General features: G+C 42.3%; 1 protein-coding gene and 1 long non-coding RNA gene across 5 annotated transcripts in view; one reads left to right on the forward strand and one right to left on the reverse strand.

Annotated features, from left to right (window-relative positions):
* The window catches only part of nrip1b (nuclear receptor interacting protein 1b), a 59003-nt gene that overhangs the window by 38531 nt on the left and 6184 nt on the right, over positions 1-14288 (forward strand). The gene's annotated exons all lie outside the window — the stretch shown is intronic.
* LOC109507979 (uncharacterized) lies at positions 2-9982 on the reverse strand. 2 transcript variants are annotated; one of them, XR_002166577.1, is made up of 4 exons: positions 9382-9982; positions 5713-5771; positions 2262-2321; positions 2-87 (listed from the first exon to the last, which is right to left on the reverse strand). It is a non-coding gene; the product is annotated as an uncharacterized LOC109507979 (long non-coding RNA). The 2 variants fall into 2 exon arrangements; XR_002166578.1 differs by lacking the exon at positions 9382-9982 and adding an exon at positions 8738-8790.

Below are 14288 nucleotides of genomic sequence, written 5' to 3' on the forward strand. Positions count from 1 at the left end.
CACCCCCCACCCTCCTTTCACTGTGTTCTGGTTGGGTCAGCACATGTTGAACAGGACTTGTCTTCATCCCAACGATACACAGGCACCCTGCAGAAAAGGCTCCAAAATCATTCATTGTGAAGGAAAATACATTCATCTCCACAAATGTAGGTCGTTTGCAAATGTAATCACTTTATTTTTGTGACTATTTATCCTATCTTTGGGTTCACTTGCATACGTTTATTTGGATTTTCTTTCCCTCACTCCCAAGTGTGAAGCCCCAATAGTCTCTTCTTTTTTGTCGTTCTCTGTGCTTATATTCAAAAAGAATAGCGTTCTTATCCCCACTCCTGATATATTTGTTTTAGAGTCACGACATGGGTCATGATTTGTTTTTGGCTACAGAGAATGAAGAGATTTTATTTTGAATGTTTCAGTATTATAACGTGGCCTCACTGACCTCAATAAATGGACTTTTAACTCATTGAAAAAATGTATTAGTGGCCCTTTAGGATTTGCTTTTGAGCATCACTGACATAAATGGTACTGAATTTCACTGTCTTATTCTTGATTGATTCACAAACAACAAAGATTGATTGCCAAGGAAGAAGTGGAATGCCCTGGACGCTTTAGCTGGATTGTATTGATACAAATATAGTAAACGGGTGAGAAATAAAGGAGAGGCCGTATAATTGTGAGGCTGTGTGTCTCAATCTCTCTCTCTCTCTCTCTCTCTCTCTCTCTCTCTCTCTCTCTCTCTCTCTCTCTCTCTCTATATGTAATGAAAAAAAATCTATGTTAACTGATGTGAAGTACTTATATTGTGAAACATTTTTTCGCCATATCACCCTGCCCATTGATCACATTATTTGTAAAACAGCGGTAATGTAATCTATATATTTACCCGTTTATTTGACTTTTTCAGAGTTGCTTTGACTTATTATTTAAGGTTAAATCTTTTGTGTTAAAATAAAAGTATCTAAACCTTTTTTCCTCCGGGTCTTTTTTATGAATAATAAAAAAGGAAAGCAAATCAATAATTATCTATTGATCAATATGTAATACTTTTCAGTCATATTTCCCAGCCCTATATGTTTGTATAGTACATTTTTTAAAAAACTGTTCATGTTTATTGGTCTCGTGGTTTTGCTAATTTTCGTGGTCAATGTTAGCACAGTTGTGACTCTTCTTTTTTTAATAGCAGGTAACAATATTTTTTGTATTCAATGTGGTGTGTGTTTAAATATGTTTGTATTGTAAAAAAAAAGGGACATTACTGTCAACTGTGTTGACACAGCTTGGTGGCAGACTTTTGGCTCTTGTTTGGATCTCACTTCAGACCTGGAAAATCACATTTGTTCATGTGATGCAGCGTAGCTTTTTTGATTGACTGTTTCATATGCAACATTGGGACGTAGTCCACTTGTGAATCAAATGTCGAATGGCAGCAAAAATAATTGCTGAGAGTCGTCCACCCATGAAAACTGCCAATCGTTGCAGAACTCAGCGAACTGCAAACCGGCTCCTTTCGTAATGTTGTGAGTTACATGAATATAATGTGTCATATTTGACGGAAGAAATTAAGAAGTGGAAATCTATTTGCGTTGTGACGTTATCTGTACGTCACGGTTTAGATCGGGATATCACAATTTATCACAACATGCATACATGATTAACTCTGTCCGCTCATGTTTTTGAATGGGTTGTTCAGAATTTTTCAGAAACAGGAATATTTACCCAAAACCTTTTGTGGAAAATAATCACACCATGACGCATTGGCTGTGAGAGTGGAAGTCCATTTGTTTGGTGTACAGCACAGTTTATATATCTTCACAAGGGCCAACCTAAGTGATATAATGTATGGGGATAGCATTTACGCTAGAACAAACAGTAGTCACCTTTGAGCCAACAGCAACCACCCTCGGGCTGAACGTGTCTCGTACCAGTCGTACGGTTGCTAAATGTCCTTGTCTAACTGGGCCCGCGTTGAGCATAACTATAATTGTTTCTCCAATAACCCGAATATTGACTGCATGTAAACGTAGTCAATGAGTCATTAAAATAATAATCACAGAGATGGATACTGCAGCCCTGCAGACGTTTAAGAAATTCTTTGCATATTCCCGAGAAGTTCTTGAGGATTCCAAAGAACTTGATTCGACTCTATTTGAAAACCTTGTCATTGACGAAAAATGTGCACATGAATCTCCAAAATGTTCATTAATATTGCAATGTCTGATTATTCCACAAACATGCTTCTAATGGCTTTGACGTCTATCCACCTTATTCCTGAGACCTCTCATGCCGAAACGGTTATGTGCTTGACTTGTGCTGAGCGACTTCTGCAAAGAATTTTGCTATTTGTTACAGCGGGTTTCGTATCATGGGGTGGCTGATTTGAAATTTTTTCGTCCCCTTTTCGAAGTGCTCATAAGCCCCCATCGCATTGAAAAATGTCTTGCGTAATATCTTGGGAACATGTGCTTTTAGCGGCTGGACTAACAAGCAGAAGAAGTTGAATATGTGACTGACTACAACACAGATGTCAAACACAAGGCCCGGGGGCCAGATCCGGCCCGCCACGTCATTTTATGTGGCCTGCGGAAGCAAATCAAGCATGTCAACTTGCATGATGCCTGCGAAAATCTCGGCCAAAATTTAACATTTTCACATGTAATCAATAAGAGACATATTAGAAGCATTTTCTTGAAACCAAACCCGTTGTTGACAGTAACTTAAACAATAGTGGAATAAACCGTGATTATTGACTTTTTAAAATTTGGTTTCAGTCATAACGGCCCTCCAAGGGAAACGGTAACTAAAATGTGGCCAATGACAAAAATGAGTTTGACACCCCTAGACTTCAAGAGCAATATTTTGAACTGGCACCCCGGACGAGGAAAGAATGTTGCTGTGATAAACGCTAGTTTCCAGCGCCTTCCCGGGGATGAGGATCACAGTAAAAATATAGTCTGAAAATCTTTGTTTGAAAAATTTGTAGCCCGCCTGCTGCCTCTTTATGTCCTTTAACCCAGCTCCATTAAGCGGGATTGAAATGTTTTCTACTATAAAATGGAACAACTTGCGTTCCCACATTGTTAAAGTCTGTTACTGTCATAGAAGTTGGATTCGCAGAAACATTTTCCATGTAAAAAAAAAAAACGGTTTCGCTATGCCAGAAGTTGTGCACCTATTTCACACGAAGGCTGATGGGGCGCTGGAATAAGATGGATATGCCGATGGAAAAATAATGACCATTAAATGTGGAATTCGTCTTTTCGTCTCACAGTACATTCACATCCACTGTGTTACGTCTAGTTATAGGCTCGATTCACTGTCCTCCTCTCAGACAGGATTTACTGGATAAGTGTCCCCCACACTTGTGCCGCAATCCTTTTGGCCATCAAGCACTCAAAGACGCATTTGAAGTGCTTCTGAACCCTCATGAACTTTGGGAATAGAAGGAGGAAAAGCGTCTGCTGTACTCTGCACCCCACAGTACCGCCCTGCCCCAAGGTCTTTAATCAGACCCCCTATATCAACTCAGCTGGCATTGAACCATGATAATGCTTTCCTTTGATTAAAGTAAATAAGAGCATTTGACTGTGCAATCAATAAGTACAGGCTTGAGCAATGAATTTCTGTAACATAAATCTTCCTGCTGCGTCCATGTGATGGAATCATATCAGTATCGTTTTTGCTGATTAGTTTCGCCGTTACTCAAAACAGATGTCTGTTTACAGGTGATAGATGATCCAATTATAGGATATTTGTCAGTCATTTGGTATCTGCTCTGAGTTAAGGATTGAAGAGAATCTTAACAGGCCACTGTAGTTTGGTACATGTTGACCTGACCTTTGTTTTCATGGCCAACCGGAGCATAGAAAGCCTCACTGAGTGTCTCGCATCTAAGTAGCATCCAGCCACAGTTGCACGATCATCTGTTTCGGCTTGTCGTTACAGGTAATGCTCAACACTTGTTTCCTTTTATCAAAAGTAATCTGCTTGACTTCAAATGTCATCGCGCTACTGTCTACCCAGAACGTCCAGGGTACCTTGTTGCCCGTTTTGTTGACAGGCCTCAGATAATGGACATACATGTCTAAACTGTAGCTGACCCCCACAACTCCTTCACAGCAAACCAATACACTTGCAGCTGCAAGTGTTCAGCCCTCTCTTTCCCTCCTGTGGACAGTAGGTTCTTGCAGTCTCCCTCCTTCACTCACTCTGTAATGTTCTGTTGTGTGTGTGTGTGTGTGTGTGTGTGTGTGTGTGTGTGTGTGTGTGTGTGTGCGTGCGTGTGTGTGACAGCTGCCTAATTGGGCATTCTCCCCTCGTCGTAGCGCCTACCCTCCTCTCTCTCCTCCTGGGCTGGGGCTGCTGACGAATGGCAGCGGATTACAGATGAGGACACTGTGACCTGCCTGACCTTGCTGCACAGCCGCGGGGGAGAAAGAGGCGGATGGGGAGGGGAGGGGGGAGCAGCAGAGCACAAGGGGGTGGGGAAGACGGGGTGCGAGGACTGCAGAGGGGGCGGAGCCAGCGGGGGCGGGCTCTGTGCTCACAGGTGGGGGGGGGGATCAGGTCAGCGGAGGACGAGGTCGCACAAAGGTGGGGGTGAGGATGGGAGGGGGTCTGCCAGGTGGCTGGGCTTGGTGGCTAGGTGGGTGGGTGATCAGACAAATGACAAGTGTGACATGACAGGATCGGCCCAGCCTCCTCTTCCCTTTCCCTCCCTCTGCCCATGTCAGGATGTCAAGGACATGCGCCCCCAGCACTGCGGCATTTATGTGTGAATGTATTTGCAGCTCCTCTGATCCTCTTCTTAAATGGAAAAAAAATCAGAATGATGTGTTTTAAGCAGCTTCTGCACGACTTTTGGCTTGCCCATACTTTCACCCCGAGCTCCGACACGGACAGTGATAGGGCGAACCGTTCATGTGATGAATTTCAATTTCAGTGTAGATATTTCCATGCCCTCACCCCGTTCTGCGAGACAGCCAAGGTTAGGTTGTGTCCCCTTGTTAAGAGCGATTAATGGCATTCGTTTTATACATAATGAACTATCCCCGCCGATGCGTCGGGAGCTGTTGTCTCACTCTCTCAATCAAACTGGACCCCATCGGTTTACCTCATATGCGCAAGTACGTGGCCGTCAATCCACAGTTGTCGATTTCAAATTTTGACTCGCGACATACTGCGGTTCACTGTGCGACATGTCTGATAACCGATGGGCTGCTCACGCCGAGTTCCACTTTGACCGGCTGAGTAAATTTAGATTTAATCTTCCCATGTGTGTTCTTTTATAACCGGTGAATGCTCGCCTAATATTAGCTTACAAAGTCGACCTTGTGTGTTGCATTTTGCATGTGGGTGTTTCGAGCACCCTGCTGGCGCTCTTGTAGTTTTGTATTTTGACCCGCTTCGGGTGTATGTGTATGTAAAACCATTCACTACCTAAGTCAAGCTGCGCACGCTCTTTTAATCCCATGCCCCAGTGCACGTAGGCTTGATTAGTGGCAGCAGTTATCTGTGCAGAAGACAGCTCGCCCTGCTTTAGCGTTTGGTCAGGTCTGGGGCACGTGGGTGGGGTGGGGGCAAGTCATGAGAAAGGTGAATGAGGAAAGGTGGGGTGGGGGGTGGATAGTGAGAACAAGAGCGGAGGGTGCAAGCCTGATTAGTATTCTAAAGGGGCACTTTTGCCAGTAGAGCAAATTGATTACTGCACTTTACCTGTATCAGCCTCCACTGCTAAGGATGACAAGGTACGGGAGCATGATGTGTGTCTTCACCTGCCAACCAGAGTAGAATCGGAAATGTTAGCATTTGGCTCATGAAGCATTATTTTTACCTGTCCTCTAAGCACCTTTTGTTGTGGTCACCATTGCGTGGTTTTCGGTCTCAGTTTAATCTCCTCTTCATTTAAAATAAATAAATAAAATAAATAAATCGTCTGACTGCAGTTGGGCGCTGGCCTTGTCTGCCACACTGTATGATTTAACACTCAATGACTGTTAAAGGGGAAAACACTCAATACCTGAAGTCCTTGGTGTTTATGTGGATATCCAGTTGAAGGTGTTCGTTGCTGTAAACCTCTGCTTATCCAGCTGTATTGTTGTGTTATGAAAAAGGAAAGACTTGTGACCGACATGGTGATGAGCCCAGAAGTTTCTTCCAAACAAATTGATAGTTATATTAAAAAAAAAAAAAAGATATATCATAAAAGACATTTTGTCAAACGCAAATGACTAGCCGAGAACCCTCCAGTAGATAATGTGGATTATTATTTGGTATCATGTTCCACTGGTATTTTTTCTTTTTTTAACTCATAATTTTCTCCCACAACAAAAACAATGGAGCTGTGGTTGACTAGCTGCTTTGATTCTTTCTCAGCACTGTCAAGTCTAATTCCTGGTGAATGTGATTCTACAGGTATAGTTCTTGGTCAAAGGCACCAGAAATCCATAGTCTTCCATCGTTCCATATTTAAATAAAAGGAGAAATACAAATATGAAATATAAATTCTCATCTGCTCTCCTTTCAGTGGCTATTCTCAAGCGTGTTTGCTAAATTGGTCTCCATCCAGCACTGAAGGTTACAAAGAGGATATCCTGTACAGTATTTGACTTTCTGGCAGATTGTAGTCAAACCTGTACATGTCTCCTTGCTGCAAACTGTACTGCATTCTAAACTATATAAATCATTCTCTGGCCTGGAATGTAGATCACTGATTCTGAATTCCACGTTGTCCGTAATTTTATCATTTAATCTGTTGTCCTTTCTCATAAATTACATTACAACTAATATTTCGTATAGGGCTAAGAGGAACATAGCCGATCAAGGGTTACCCCTTTATTGATGTGGCAAAGTAAAGGGCGAACTCAGTTTCTGCATCGGAGAGGATGGATGATGAATCTACTTATTTTGCCCCAAATAGGAAACATTGGACATTGACTTGTGTTTAGTCTGAAGGGCATCTCCATGATAAACTCTTACGTAATCAAGTTACCTTGTCCAAGGTTAATGATTGGCAAACACATTTTGTGTCATTATACTCAAAATCACTGTTTACTCATGAAAATGGCTAGTTTAGATTGCTTAAAGGTCAACTGTGAGGTCACAAGTAATGAAACAAAATACATTAACTGAAGGATGAAAAAAATAATTTGATAACATTTCCCGAAATGAGATCCTGACGAGTGTCAAACCCAGAAGTGTGACATCGCTTTAAGACAACAATAGCAGGGCTCACTATGGAAAGTGTACAAAGACAGTCAGAAATTGATTTGGAAAGTGACGTTTCAAATTTACCTGAGGGCATCCATGTGCTTGAAGAGTTCGAGAAAGAGGCGGTTGTTGGCAAGATGTATTTTGGGCCACACATGTACGAGCCGGATGCTCAGGATGCGGATAATGTTGTTCCTGAACGGCTGAACATGGAGTGGAGACGAAAGGAATTGGAAGAATGGTAAACTATATAGGCTGCAATTATTAGCCTAGCGTTATTGTTTGCAATTCGATGCTGTGCCGTGCTATAAATTGGGATTACCTACTTGAGCCATGTATTCCCACAAGCACTGAGAGCACAAATCATCTTTGGTTGGTGTCCTCCATTGTCATTGCTAAGGTAGTTATGTTGCGTTGTTGGCCCCGCCACACATTATATCGGCAGCATTGTTAGTTGTAAACCATTACAGAGGTTGCCAACCATGCACTCATATAGTTTGAATGTTTTCGTACAGGTTTAGTTGTAAACCATTACAGAGGTTGCCACCCATGCACTCATATAGTTTCAATGTTTTCGTACAGGATTACATCCATGTACAATTATAATACTTTGAATTGAAAGTTTTCAGAAACAAATGCATTATTCATTGATTATCAGAATCAGAATCGCCTTTATTGTCATTGTATTACATACAACGAAATTTGGGTGCCACTCCTTAGTGCATTTAGTAAAAACTAAAATAACGGGTTACAACACACAACAACAGCAGCAGTAGTGGTCGTAGTTGTGGTAGTGTGGAACTGAGGCTTATATTGCACACAGGACACATATTGCACATGAAATGGCTCAGATATTGCTCATTATTGCACATAGTGAGTAAGTGAGTTTCGTTTAAAATGCAGTAGTTTCGATTATTTTCTATGGTTATTTATTGCAGTAATGGCTCTAGGAAAAAAACTGTCCCTGAATCTCCTTGTCCGGGTTTTGTGTGATCTGTAACGCCGGCCCAATGGTAACATGACAATTAGCTTAATGGGACAATCAACAATGGCTGACTGGTGATTCTGTAAGTGACGTCACTCGCCAGAGATTGCCGAACAAAAGCATTTTTTTGTTAAGCGCGTTGCTATGGGTCTAACTATGAACCTCGGTGGGTTGTGTTTCAAAAAAAAAAAAAAAGTCTTCTACGTGTCTTCAAAGAACAACATCGCAAATTAAACCCAGATTCTGAGAGATGTACAATATGTCACACTCTTATTTTATCACCAAGCTGCAAACTTGCATTTAAAATGTAGTTATTCCGTTAGTTAATAATTTAGATTCTGTTCCAGTGTCCGAAGAAATAGGGCATTCTTTCCTTGGTTTCAAAAGCTACTGGTGTGTGAGTACTGGGTCGAGCATCGGGATCAGACGCAGCACTAATCTGATTGAAGTCTCCTGTTCATTGGCTTGGGTTCAGCTCCGCTTTGCCAGCTGGACTGTCGCCGCTTGATACTTTATTGTTAAAGGTTACCAGTAATTGTTACATACTTGATTGGGTTAAATGTATCCATTTGAATTAATTTTCTTTAACTGGGACCGACTAGGGCAGGGGTGTCAAACTCAAGTCCTGGAGGGCCGCTGTCCTGCATGTTTTCCAAGTCTCCCTGTTGCAACACACCTGATTCAAATGATCAGATCATCAGCAAGCTCTGCGGAAGCCTGACATTGAACCTGTTCATTTGAATCAGGTGTGTTGCAACAGGGAGACTTGGAAAACATGCAGGACAGCGGCCCTCCAGGACCTGACTTTGACACCTATGGACTAGGACTTGTCGCTCTTGTGAAAGCCGAACAAATTTTGGGGGGGAATCATTTTACCAAACCTATGTAGGCAACAGATTCATACTCTATCATCACACGGAACAAAATCATTGAGTTTTTTTTTTTTTTTTTAAAAAAGGCAAATATGTCAAAATATATCCTCTGTCTTTTTTTCCCCTGTCTTTTAGACCTCTGCCTAAGATACTCCTTCGGCGCATCCCAAATTACTCAAGGAAAAAGGGGGAGGAAAAGAAGCAATACTCATAAAGACGGACATCTTGCTGACTCATGGCAAAAGGCCTCTTAAGGGCTGATGCCAAGGATATTATGAAAATGATTCATTAAAGGCCAAGGATTTTAGCTGGTTTTACCTTGCTCTCAGGGCAGCCTGGCAGTGGGACATTTGATCTCAATTGCAAAGTGGCCCATTTCCCTCCGACATCACTGCTGCAGTCTGCATCAAAATGCCTCGCTCTGCCTTTAGGCGTGCTGGCTTTGGGGAAAGCGGCTCTTCTTATTTCTAGCTACGGTGTTTCCAAATGGAAAATTTGGGTTGGATCAGAAGGGAAATGAGCACCATTTTGGAAAGACGATGTAAGTAAAAGATAACCTCGAGTCCAATTGGAATAAATCACGTCGCGATTGATGGCAGCCACGGCTCATTAAGAAAGAATGTGTGTGTGTGTTTAATTAATGCACTAATTTGCAGCCACTCAGGAAATGGCCCTTGGGTGGGTCTTGCAAATGGCACACAAATATTTACTATAGATGCAAATGTTTTTGTAAGAATATCGTTCCAAACCGGTCAAGAGAAGCGGAGGGGTATTTTGGGGGGTGCTATATATCACTACTTATGTGGGTCCCATTCAGATGACTCATCTGAATGCATCAATTGCCAAATCCTTACCCTCAAACTTAGTACGTTTCATACCGAGCGGTTCAGAGGAAGTTAAAAAAAATTGACTTTACAAACTTACCTGAAGGGTGGTCCAGTGGTTAGCGTATCGACCTCACAGTGCAGAGGACGTGGGTTCGATCTCGGCTCCGGCCTCCCTGTGTGGAGTTTGCATGTTCTCCCTGGGCCTGCGTGGGTTTTCTCTGGGTACTCCGGTTTCCTCCCACATTCCAAAAACAGGCATGTCAGGTGTGAGTGTGAGCGCGAATGGTTGTTCGCCTGTGTGTGCCCTGCGATTGGCTGGCAACCGGTTCAGGGTGTCCCCGGCCTACTGCCCGAAGACGGCTGGGATAGGCTCCAGCACACCCTGCGAACCTTGTGAGGATGAAGCGGTTCAGAAAATGGATGGATGAAACTTCCCTTACTTTTATACACACAATCAACAGTTTTTGTTGTTTGTTTTAATTTATGTGGGGTTCAGTCATTGGTTTCTGTGTCCACAAAATGTATATGCGTTTGGTCATCTAATTTGTCATTTGATATCATGCTGCATGTGTTTGCTGTGCGCTGAGAGGGTGGGAGCAGTGCACAATTGCTCACGCGCGCATCTAAGAGCGAACATCGCTCAGAAGCAGGGATACACAATATTGGAAAAACATGGCGGTGCGAAATGGGAGTTGATATCAAATCGATGTTATTGCGATATTTACCATCTCCCTAAAAACTGAAATTTTTAATCATCCAATGAAAGAAATATTTTTTTTTAACGTGGCGAAATAAGCAGGCTCAATTTATTCATAATATATGGTAATATCCATCCATCCGTTATCCGAAACCACTTAATACTCACGAAGCTCGCGGGCGCGTTCGAACCTTTCCCCTAGATACTGTTCTCCTATTGAATGGTGACACGCCTGTAAGGATGCATCTGATTGGTCAAAGCAAATAAATGTAACACACAATTTGATATGACAGCATTCATTTATCTCACGGCCCGATCAAAAGCGCTCTAGTTTTCATTGCATGGCCATGCATTTGCCTGTGGTTGAATTTCTGTGCTGTTTTGTCCTGATTGACCTTTGTTACAAAAACATTTACTTCTCCAAGCTCCCCTGCTGTTTGATGCCAAGGTATTCTCTTGTTTACCCCCCCCCACCCCCCTTCCCCTCTCAAGGTGAACAAGAGCTTTTCATTCCATTTCTCTGTGGTGCGCTCCACTCTTTGAAGAACTGCATTTGGTCAAGCAGCTTCTGTTTTGCCTTATTTAATCATGCCATGCCATATTGAATTTGCAAACAGCGGTCACACTGCATGTGTAAGTTGGCTACGTTGTTGTGTGTGCAGCAGGGATGGGCAGCAGATTACATGATATATTGGTGTTCAGGCATCGCCTCTCCTTTTAAAATTCCTTTAACCTTGACTTCCCTGAACAACAGGGAGAACACATCTGCCAGGCTGGTGTCAGACATTAGTACACACTGCTCGGGCAGCATTGTCACTTTTTATTAACGCCGAGAGCTTTTTGTATGGACACCAGCTGTTGTATGAAGTGCAAAAGCCTTCGTCACATAAATGACCTTGACTTTAAAGACTTTCCTTCAGCTTCCCTCCATTATAAATTCCTATGTTTGGTCTCATACATTTTCAACGGATTATTGTTCATGACAATGAAGGTCATTGAGGAACTTTTATTTTGAGATAAAAGGGCAGGCTGCATAGGCAAGTATGTTCATGTGGAGGTCACGCGGATGGGGGGGGAGTGAAGGTCACATTCTTAGATCTGTAATCTGTGCCGTCCGTGTCAAATTTTCATGAGGGCGTCTCATGTTTGGAAGCAGCTAAAGGTTCTCTGACCTTTACTGTGCAACAGCTCTTTTTGTATATCAGAAGAGATAGGAAAGAAAACTAGTTGAAGAGAGTTGGTGAATGTTTTAGCCCTCCCCATCACCATGCTTGTCCTATCACATTTATGTGGCAGAGAGTAGGCATAAAAAAAAAAAAAAATTAAAAATCGAATTGTCTTTTCTGTCATTGGTTGACATTTTCAAGGATAATGGATAATCACCCTTAAACTGTAGAGCAGTTTGTTGGCGCTATGGTGTCCCATGGTTGGGGGAAGAGATGGAAGTCAGGTGCCACGACCAAAGAGGTGACATGTTAACGGATGTGGAAGGTCATTTTCAATGTATACACTAGGGGAGTTCATATAATACTAACACACGCATCACACAGAATGAGAGAGTAAATGGAGAGGCAATATGCTTTAGACGCCGATTCCAGACTTGCGAGGACAACTTTCCCTGTATGTATGACAACTGAGTGTTGTCACTGAAGATTTATTTATTTTTTTTCATGGCCCAGCTTTAGTCGGGCTCTCTGACTCTTGCATGCCTCTCAAGACCCCAAAGGTCCCAACTTTTATTTATACATTATGAGCAACACTGGATGCAGTAGCGAGCTCAGTGTTCCTGTTCGACTGTATCTTCTTGCATTTAAAGTCGCCTAGGAACAAATCCAGACAAGGGCGACCGCAGTTGGCAAGATTCGCAATATTTCCCCCCCCTGTTGAAATAAGACAATGAGTCATGATATTTAAACTCCCTTCCATCTAAGTTGAAAAGACATGCGCGTACAGGTTTGCTGAAGAGCTCAAAGGGTAGGTTTCGGAGGCATTCTATTAAAATTGCGTTAAGCTTGCTGGCAGGAAAATAGCTCTAATCCTGTGTATCTAAGCAGCATGACAGCAGACGTCAGATGGCCCAGTATGACCAGGTTGGCGTTTGTTGTCATCAGATTTAGGTCGACAGCTTAAAGATGGCCTTTATCAGTAATTGATGCCAGCGGCTCAGTCTTATTTATTTACTTTTTGTTCTTTATATATTACACATTGCACCATTGATTATGGGTATTTGTTTCGAAGAGGTCTAAAAATGGCTAACCAGATTGTTTTGTTAGTGCTACTCAGACTCATTTGCTCCCAATTGCAATCCAAGTTCCAATCCCAGCTCATTTTCAAGGTGGAGTTAAAAGGACAACTTTGTTAACCTTTACTGTCATGACAACCCGTGTTTGCTGGGGTGGATTTCAACCTGATGAAAAAGTCACCACGTTATTGTTTTGACCCTTGCACGAATTCTCTGTTAAGTATTTAGACTGGCAACTGCATGAGTTGCCATAACCTTTGGTCATGAACACGGACCGCTGTCCGGTCATGTGACCAACTATGTTGGTCCACTCAGCAGGCATCTAAGGTGAGGACAGCTGAAGCGAGGTGGAAACTCTGTATTAATTAACCTTTATGGGAAAGTGGCCATGACTGTTGGAGGTGTTCTGTATCCATGGAAACCATGCCGAGGGAGGTTCAGTGATGAGTTCTCCCAGGGCTGTGCCACTGACACCGTCGTAGTAACTGGCACATTGCACATCTAGTGTCACCTAACAGTGGTGTGGTGTCACGGACACAAATAATCCACCTTGAACCTTCGGTGTCCACAAGTATCACATCATGTCAGTTTATGTTTCGCTATTGTTTACTGATATAAACCCCAATATGTTATTACAGATAAATACAGGCCCTTGCTCGTAACATTCTGTGGTGCTGGAGTATTGATATGTGCATTTCATCGTTTTTACCAAAATTCTAACTTTAATTGTAAAGTCATAGAAAGTACCATGATACAGGTACTGAAATGATACCACAGCAACATCACACACACTTAGAGCATATTTACTGGAACATACAGTATAGCTCAAGTGTAGGCGCTTTATATGCCTAGGAGGGGGGGCCACACTTTTTCATCAGTTCTACTATGGGGCATACTGGGCCACACACTTTGTAACCAGATGTATGGCAAAACTGCTATTTTCAATATGCACAAAATGCAAGATATTTCATTTTTGATCATACCTTTTCAATGCATGTCCACTACAACTTAGAATGTAGGGTTTTTTTGTTTTTGTTTTTAGCATTAAGCTGGCAAACTTTTGTATGAGAAGTTGATGTGGTTTGATCGGACATTTTGTTGCTTTAATACATTGTACAATATTTAAATCTTTTTTATTTTAGCTATGAGTTGCAGTATACTATACACATTTTTTGACGTGCTGCGCAGAAGCACCGGGACTAAAAATAATGTCATCATAATCATTTTTGAAAGTGACAAGATTACATCTCTGTAATCTTCCAGTACTTGGATACTGGGCAATCTTAGTCCTTATACACGTGTGTGTGTGTGTGTGTGTGTGTGTGTGTGTGTGTGTGTGTGTGTGTGTGTGTGTGTGTGTGTGTGTTTGTGTGTGTGTGTATGTGTGTGTGTGGTGGAGGGGAGTGGGCACATGCAGGGGTTTTGGTGGGTGGGGGGGGCTGGAGCGCACTTCAAACAC

Source organism: Hippocampus comes, unplaced genomic scaffold, assembly GCF_001891065.2.
Source record: "Hippocampus comes isolate QL1 unplaced genomic scaffold, H_comes_QL1_v1.1 scaffold248, whole genome shotgun sequence".
Classification (NCBI taxonomy): Eukaryota; Metazoa; Chordata; class Actinopteri; order Syngnathiformes; family Syngnathidae; genus Hippocampus; species Hippocampus comes.